At 32.2% G+C, this 9,648-nt stretch overlaps 1 protein-coding gene across 2 annotated transcripts in view; it reads right to left on the bottom strand.

Annotated features, from left to right (window-relative positions):
* LOC106785773 (neurotrimin-like) overlaps window positions 1-9,648 on the bottom strand; it is a 228,259-nt gene that overhangs the window by 17,804 nt on the left and 200,807 nt on the right. The gene's annotated exons all lie outside the window — the stretch shown is intronic.

Below are 9,648 nucleotides of genomic sequence, written 5' to 3'. Positions count from 1 at the left end.
TATATATATATATATACATATATTTTTGATTATATAAAATAATATGAAAATTTATCCCACAAGAAGAAATGATTTTTTGGATTATCATTGAGCAATATGGGCAGATAATTTCTTCCTCTCTTTTTTTATTTCTTTTCTTTTCTTTAGAATAGAAAGGAAGAGGTAAGGGGTGGTTGGTTAAAGGTTGGGATACAGTGAAAGCTGCAAGAACCGTTATGGATCGCGCCACCTGTTACTAACTTCGCCCTGAAACGTATTAGCCACCACCGTGGCGTCGACCAGGCCGGCCAAACTCGAGATCATATTTTACCTCCGTAGTATTCTCCTCCTGCCTTTCCAACCCCTCTCTCCAACTCCCTCCCCCATTTTTCTCTCTTTCTCTCTCTCTGTTTCTCCTAGGTATCTCTTACAATCTCTCTAGTAGCATCCCTTACCATCGTCTCGGTGAATATACTTGAATAATTATTCCTAATTTCGTCATTCGTCCTGCACGTGTCGTGTTCTCTCGTCTCCAAAATTTACTACTTTGTTGATGTTACTACTACCGCGTTGGTATTAGTAGCAGTAATAACCGGAATCTAGTCAGACATCGGCCAATATACGCTGGCGAACGTGTATCAGTGATTTTAAACAAAGAATTTTCGATTTGATATTTTAATAAATCAAATATGATGTACGTAGATAAATAATTTTTATTTTATGCGATTCATTTATAATATAGGTTATAATTGTTTGATTATATACGCTAAACGGTGTCTAGTGTAAAAACGGAAAAATCTAATCAGTAACGTATTATGTATATTGTAGAATTATTTTCTATATATGTTTTTATATTGTGTTTAAATTTTTAAATAAATTTCTCTTCTATATTATATATTTTTATTATATTTTATTTGATGGAATTTTTTAATATTCTTATTTAGGTACAGTTATTCCAAGAGCTTATTTCAGATATTTAGTTCTTTTTTTTTTTAAATATTATAACAAATTAAATTGTTGTACAATATAATAGAAAAAGTTTCAACACTCCATAGTATATTCCTATTGCAAATAATAATTTTAAGTATTAAAATTGTAATAATTTATTTTTCCTATAATTTAGAGATGTAAGAAAATGGCGTAGGCATATTTAATAAAATATCCAAATATATATTATCAAATTTTTATATATTTTATATATTATTATCGTATAATTATCGAAAAATAAAATGGATATATTTGTATAATATATACATAGAGAAAGAAAGACACGGACTGAGAAATAAAGTGAGAGAGAGAGAGAGAGAGAGAGAGAGAGAGAGAAAAAGGAGTGTAAAAATGGTAGTAAAATCAGCGACTCGGTGGTGCGACGTAGTCGATGGTAATCTTTAAGTTCGCGTTTTAAGAGTGCCTCAAGTACAAGATGGTTAATTAGAAGTAGCTCGTTATAAGTACTTCCCGTCTTATCTTCTCTCAGACTTTTTGCTTCGTTATGCTTCTTCGCAGGAGCATTATAGTAACGTTTTATTAGCCGATGTAACACTGTCAGAAGAGAACTTTCTCTTTCTTCTTCTTATTCTTCCTTCTTTTCTTTTCCTACCATCTTATTTTTTTTCTCTCTCTCCTTCGGTCATTAAAAAACATTCCTTTTTTATCTTTTTTTTATTTTCCTTCCTTCCTCTCTTCCACCTTCTTTTCCTTCTTTACTTTCATTCTTTGAAAGGTTTTTATTTATTTATATTTTCTTTTTAATCGCGTCCAAGCTCGTAGTAATTATTAAATAAAATGTGACAGGAATATTAAATGACGTAACGAGTTGGGTAAGGTTTCTAACGAATAGTCTCGAAGAGTATTAAGATAATAATAAATAGAATATATATATATATACATTAAAGGGACATCTTATCGATGTGTTTTTCTTCTCTCTCTTTCTCGACAAGAAATAAAAATAAAAAAGAAAAGAGAGAGAGCGAGTGACTGAGGGAATGGTAAATATATCTTGAATGGAAAAATTTTCGAAACACTCTTTCCTATTATCTAAAGTTTGTTCCCCGTAGGATATAATCTCGACGAACTTAGTAAGGAATTTGGTGACTTTCACAGGTTAGATAAGGCATACGTAATAGGGGGTAGAAGGTTGGGAGAGGGAGAGTGCAGAGAGTGCAGAGGTTTTGTTGGATCTTATACGATAAGTCCATGGAAAGTTTGTGGACAAATTTTCGCTCGAGGCACGTGACGAAAAAATCGTACGAATTTAGAAATAATTTTGTATTGTCTGACCATTTCGAAAATAACCGTTCATACATTTTTCATATTTCATATATAGGTATAAATAGATATGTCCTATGTGAACATGTGCGAATAATCGAAAATAAATCACCGATCAATTTCACTTGGTCAAGGTTTACTTTTTATCTATCTCAAATTATTATGATTCTGTATGATCGTGTTGATCATTTTTAGTTTTTTTAATATTTTAAATTTTGAAATAAATTGTGAATCACACACACATTCCGGTTTCTAAATTGAATACTTCGTGATTTTATTTTATGATTCAAGAGGTTTAACGTCTTGAAAAAAAATAGAAATAAAAAGGAATGAAGAAAAGGGGACAATATTATCCACAAATAATCTCGATGGGGTGGATTGCTGGCTGGTGTCGTCTTGGTGTCGTTGAGCGATCGTTGGAAAGAAATTAACCGATTTCTCAAGCAGGGAGGCCATTTCGGGTCATAGATATAAATAGAGAAGTCGAGAAATTCATTTATCATCTCTTCGAGTATTCCGGGTGCTAAGTAAGAAGAAAGAAAGAGATAGAGATACCATGTATCCTTATATATAAATGTGTATATGTGTATATCTTAAAATATATAAACGCAAGAGGATTCACATAAATTCTAATACATAAACGTGTCCCTATGTATAGCTATTAATATATATATATATACATAAGTATAATATTAAGTATGCGTTTATGTGTGTGAGTGTATATAAGATGCTATAAAGAAAGACAAAGGTAGAGAGAAACGAAGGAACTTGCCATTTGGTGCGTGGCTGAGTGGCACAAGACAGAAAAAGGATGGAGTATGAAAAAGATAAAAAAAAAAGAAGAAGAAAAAAAAGGGAAAAAGAGATAGTTTAGGGAAAAAGAGAGAAACAGTGTGTGTGTATGAGGGAGAGAGAGAGAGAGAGAAAGAGTCACAGGCGGTGACTTTTCATTTTTGATTTATCGCGCTAACTTTTATTTCTCTCGGGGGATATTAAAACCCGTTGTCCCGACCATTTAACTTCGCTCGGCTGATTGATGATTGGCCACTCCCGCCACTGCCGACTGCTCTCCATGCATTGACCTTTCATTGCGCGAACTTACGATTAATAAAACGCTTATGGCTTTAACGACGACTTACGAACCTATTATTCATGCGATTTTACTTTCTATCCATGATTTTCTTTTCGTAGGCCTGCGTTTTTACTTTCTTCTATTTTTTGTACACAATACACGCATGATACGTTAGATGTGTTTTTAATATAAATCGATAGTACGTTTAAAGCGCTTAGTACGATTAAAATATTATAATCTCATGCGTTTAGATAAATTTGCCTTACAATTCATGACAAATCAAATTACGAAGTGTTATCGATTGAATACATTTGTTATTCCTTTATTTGTATATAAACATTTTTCATCAATATTTGTCTTTTATTTGTTTTTTTAGTAATGGAAGGGAAAGAGGGGGATGGGGAAGGATGAGCGGCTAAAGAAGAAGAAACGTTTCAATTAACTTAAAGTAAAAGTTCGCACCTCACACGCGACTATTTTGAAAGTTGGCTGACTCTGGCCAAGAACAAGAGGAAGAAGAGGTGGTGGTGGTGGAAGAGGAGAAATAGGGGAAGGGGTAAGTGAACTCGTTAAAATCTTAAGGCGCCTTAATTAGTCTAATAGCATCATCCTTTTTCCCGTTGGTCCGTCAACGGTTCCATCCAATTTCTTCCTCTTGTTACCTTGTTCCATTCGCGCGCGCGGCCGCGTGTTACTGCGCTAAGATCTTCTCTTGGTAGCTGTTCAAATATTACCCGGTGCACTAATTCCAATTAAAACGTTTTGCTTTGGATGCGAGAGAGTTCAAATATATTCCATAATTCGAAAGAGAGATAAGAGAAATGAAATAGAACGATATTATGTTTTTTTTGTTAATCGATAATCACCAAACCCCCATATCCGTTTAAATTATTTTAAATTTATTTATATACTTTTCTTTTTTTTCTTTTTATTCACTTCCTATAGTTTCGTATTTCTTTAGATATTGTTTATTAGTTTCGTTAACAAATAACCTTTCGGTCGTTTAGAAAATTCCATGAAATTTAATTCGAACGATACAACATAGAAATAATTTGTACCTGTTTAAATAAGTATCAGCATTAGTAAGTTGATTATTCGTTATCGTTTTCTTTTCATCGTTATGTTATTTACACACAGAATTTTATTCGATAAATTATCTGGGTCGCGTAAAACCGTGAATATCATGGACGAGATAAAATAAATAGGAACGCATTTATCTTTCACGAGTAAATTGTTAAATTGTTTGTTGCCTAGCGAATCGTGGATTAACAAAAATTAGAACCGTGCAACGCTTTTAATTTTTCGCTAAAGAAATAATTAACATAAGAATATTTTCCCTTTTTTGTTTTCATTTCGTCTTTTTTATATTCGTTTCTTTCTTTCTTTTCTTGTCTTAAAGTTTAATTTTAAATTAAATTCGAAAGTTTAACGAAATCCGAGGGTTGTTTTTACTTAAGGAATAATTTGGCTTCGTTAAAGAAAGAGGAAAAGAAAAAGAAAAAGAAAAAGAAAAAGAGAGAGAAAGACAATTTCGATTAACCCAATTTCTCGAAACAATAGCTTTGTAGATGCTTTTGCCTGCAGCTTCTCTAGGTACACGTCTGTAATTACTCGTGACGGAATCCCTAGCTGACATATCGACCGAAGATAGTCGGCCGTTTGATCCAATTAAGGATAGACGCGTGTACACATGCCGTTGTTACTCTCATCCTCCTACTACTATCCCTCTTCTACCCCTGATTCGTCCTTTCCAGTCCTTCCATCCCTTATACCTTGCTCAAATGTCTCGCGTTACAGACATATATCTCTTCCCCCTCTCCCTCTCTCTCTCCCTCTCTCACCCTTTGATAATTATATACGGGTAGATTGACACATTAATGCAACCAAAGATACATCGATCAATTAACGCGATCGTCCTTTAAATATATAATTTTATTTCTTTTTAAATTATAATATAAGAAAAAAGAAATTAAAAAGAATTTTAATTATTTTTGTAGAAAAATTATGACCAAGTTTTTATTAGGTTTTTATGAGGTATTGTTGTCTTTTGTACTATAGAATTTTCTTTGTCATTTTTTTGTTATTCAACTATACCGATCTCTTCTCAGCCAACGTCGACGACGACGACGAAAACGACGACGACGACGAAAACGACGACGACGACGAAAACGACGACGACGATGACGAAAAAATGTCGGAGCCGTAGTTTGGGAAGGGCAGCAGCGATTAAATGCTGAACGATCCACGGTGAATAACGATTCGACGAAATTATTCATTCTGAGTAGATACTCGGACAAACAAGCAGCGGGCCACTCGTGGAGCCTTCAAATTCAGTATGCGATGTTTGACGAGCCTCGTGGTCGTTGTTCGTTCTATGAACGATCGCTGCATGAATAAGCAAAATTCATTTGAGCTTTTCCATTCTGGTAGGAAAAGCTTGTGTGCAATTAACTCTACCGTACGATCCTTCTCATTTCGATATTCTCGAGGAAATATAAAATACGAATTAAACAATCGTTTATTCATACATTTAAGCATTCTCATACATTTCTTTTTCTTTATTTTTCAAATTATTGCTTAAATAACATTGATCGAGATAATTAATCAAATTATAGACGATCATGCGTGATATTTGTGTGTGTGTTTATTTATATAATTTTTGGTTGTTTCATTGTTGTAGCGGATATTAAATATTAAAGAATTCAATTAAAAAATACATAAGATTATAAAAGAAAAAAAAAACAAAATTAGATGCTCGGATGTGTGATAATATAATTTTTTCTTTTTTTTCAATTGTTGTATCCTACATAAATTATTGAAGAGATACTCAATAAGTGTAAAGTAAAATAGTTAAGAAATAATGATATAAATTATTACGCGTATGTATATATTATATGTTTGTTCTATTTCGTTATTTTTTTTGTGTTTGTTTGTAATAGTAAATGACATAAGATATTGGTAGATATTTCATTGGATAAAATTAGAAGGGAAAGTCTGGAGGGGTAATGCAGGTGACTCGAAATTAGTATGCAGTGTGCATCTAACTCCCTGTAGCAGGGTAACCCCTCTCACCACTGTCAAGACTACTCTCAGCCATCCTGTACCCTCCTTCACCCATCCCTGGACTACCAGCAACCGTTAATTTTCCATCCCGTGACTCCAATCAATCTTACGGCACGTCAGTGGTGCTCTCCCTTATGGGCTTTCTCGTCGTCTAAGCTTACTTTGCTCTTCCTTTCATTTCCGGTCTGATTTCGAGTAACCTTCCTGTCTTCTTGTTAAATATGTAACTTCGTGTATCGTCGAGTTGATATATCAAATCCAGAAGGTACCAGTGAAATTGAACCATCGTAATTTATTTTTTAACATTATATTACTCTTGTTTTTCTTTTTTTTTTATATTATTTAGATTATTTTATATATTAGCTTATATATCGGATAAATCTTATTAAGTTTTTCAGAGATATTTCATATATACTCGGAAATCGGTTTGAAAAGTTTCGAACAAAAACATTAATGTATTTTCTATTTTTTTTCTTCAATGAAATTATACAAGAATAATACAAATAAATATGATTGCGAAACGAAATCACATGCAAGTGCGCGTATGTACAAAAATATACAATAAATAATATTTACTTGTAATATTTTTGAATTCGGAGTTTCGCGTATCGATGTATTTTATTGAAACAAAGTAGACAGGAAGATGATTTTTTATTGAGACAATCATTCCTAAATTTTGTCACCCTATTTGCAATGTTATTATTAACATTTTCGACATTTTCCGTTTGCTAGATTTTCATTATATTTTTTTAATTCGTGTCGTTTTCTACTTAAAATGATATTGTGTGTGTTTTGATTATTTTTGATATTATATAATCACGTAGCTAGGTTTCTTCAATGTGTAATGTTCAACATGTAATTTAATATTTTCGAGATGATTCATCCGGTATACGTAGAAGAGCTTAGACAAGGCAAACGTTGAAAATTCGATGAAATAGAATATTATCGTGAAATAGAAATTAATGATCGGCCGGAGTTTGCGTTCATGTAAACGCGCTCGACCTGTCCTACGTTTGTGCGTAATTCCACCTAATTTAATTGACTTCGTTACGAGCGTGTGCCCTATCTCTCTCTCTCTCTCTCTCTCTCTCTCTCTCTCTCTCTCTGGTGGATATAAAAGTCATAAATGGAAGAACGGACGATAATAAACGTGTCGTCGAATCGTTTCGTTTCATAGGCCATTACCTCGTGTAAAAGCACTCCGATTCATAATATTATTCGCGATAAATCAATAAAATGGAATATTGAAAATTATTATGTTCCGGGCGAGTATTACTGCATTTAACGATTCAGGAAAAAAAATAATTTTTTTGTTCGCCACATTTCTATAATAATTAAAATAAGTACATTCATTTTGTGAAGATAAACAAGAACGGGGAATCAATATTTGAATTTTTTTTTCTTTTATCCGATCTCGATATTCATTGATCAAATATCTCTATTTTAATAATGACTGCGTACGCGATAATGTGCGCATAAAATATTTTCTACTACGCGAAAAGATAAATAAACGTTCCGCAATTTGCATCTTTCGGATAATAGCAATAAAATTCGAACGAGTTTATAATAATGATATTTTAAATAATAATCTGAACGATGGTATAAAACGAGTGAAATAAAAAAAAAATGTTGCGAAATTTTCTCGATAATAATCACGATTTGTATATATATATATATGCTTATTTAAGCGAGATATTTAAATAATTTCAAAAAAAGGAAAAAGAAGATGGAAAAAACGAATAAAAAAGCGAGAGAAAGAGAGAGAAAGACAATGGAACAAATTTGCATGTTTTTTGTACGTTAATAATAAGCTCAAGGTAAACAAAACGCGATAAGGAAAAATGCTGAGAAGGAAGAAAGAAAATATGGTGCTATTTTCAGTGATCTAAATTTAACGAGAAAGAGTTTTATGCTGTCTGATCTACGTCCAGAGTTTGCTTGCACTACTAATTATATGCGGTTAGCAATCTACCATTTTACTTTTGCGTTGCCTTTTCTTTGATCCTCCTCGTTAGTATTCGTATATGTTTAATGATGAACAAAAGAATCAAAGATCACTGTTATATTACAAAAATATATTTATCATATATGTATATCTATGCATACGTATGCATGGATATAAACATTGAAACAAAATTATCATTACGAGTTGTACTTTACTTTTGACTTACGTGAATGTACTTTTATTTAATTTACGTGTTTGCGATCCAACATTTGTTTAATATCGCAATTATATGTTTTAATGTAAAAATTAATTAATAGATCCTATAAAAAAGAATGGATAATTAGAAAAAGACAGAACGATATTCGCGATGACTATCACTATCACATTATGCATTGATAGTATAGTATAGAACGAAGCAACAGGTACTATCACAATTACAGTATTGCGTATTTCAAATAATTATCTAATTTACGAAATAACGTACTATGTAGATTAAAATAGTTAATTAACGACACAACACACACACACACACACACACACACACATACACGTGTATAGGCGCGCGCGTATATACGTTAAACAAAAACAAAACCATTGATAGCAATATTTTTCAAATAATTTTCCATCGGATCATTAAACGTTCTTGAAACTTGTTTATATTAAATAATAAAAATTATAATAAAAGTTTATATTTGTATTTACGAATTTCGAATAATTTCTAGTCTTTAGAATTTATCATTGTGGTTACTCGTTCGTAGATAGTGAACGATTGAACGTTATATATCTAATGCGCATGCGCTATGATAGAACGGAGGGTGAATTAATAGTCGTGACAATTTTACGAAGTCGCTTATGTTTGACGGAGAGGGATCCTTCAGGAACAATAATTACGAGAAACACCTGCTGATATTCCCAATCGATAGAAAGTTGTTATTATGCAACGTTGGTAGTGTTCTATTGAGAACCCTAAGCGTTCTTAGGTACAATTATTCTATAATTACATTCTAGAAAAACCCTTCGTTAATACTACTTATTATTTTTAATATCTCATGATTGTTTGAACAAATATAAAAGAAGGGAAACAAAAGTAGTAGAAAATAATAAATCACAAAGTAAAACTACGGTGTAGAATTTAGCGATGAGAAAGAAAAGCAATCAGAAGCGTTTAGGTCGTCTTATCGAGATGGACATTTTCGAGAATAGTTATTACAAATTCAATCGGTTCTTTTTGTCGATCGTTGGATTGTGGCCTTTCTTAGATAAAAAAAGGAAATTTGTTTCAAACGTAATTGCTAAGACGTGTCTCTTTTGTCTTTTGATT

The sequence above is a fragment of the Polistes canadensis genome, unplaced genomic scaffold (assembly GCF_001313835.1).
Source record: "Polistes canadensis isolate GaletaPanama2010 unplaced genomic scaffold, ASM131383v1 scaffold_56, whole genome shotgun sequence".
Classification (NCBI taxonomy): Eukaryota; Metazoa; Arthropoda; class Insecta; order Hymenoptera; family Vespidae; genus Polistes; species Polistes canadensis.
Note: the sequence above shows the minus strand (reverse complement) of the source record. Positions and strands in the feature narration are given on the sequence as shown.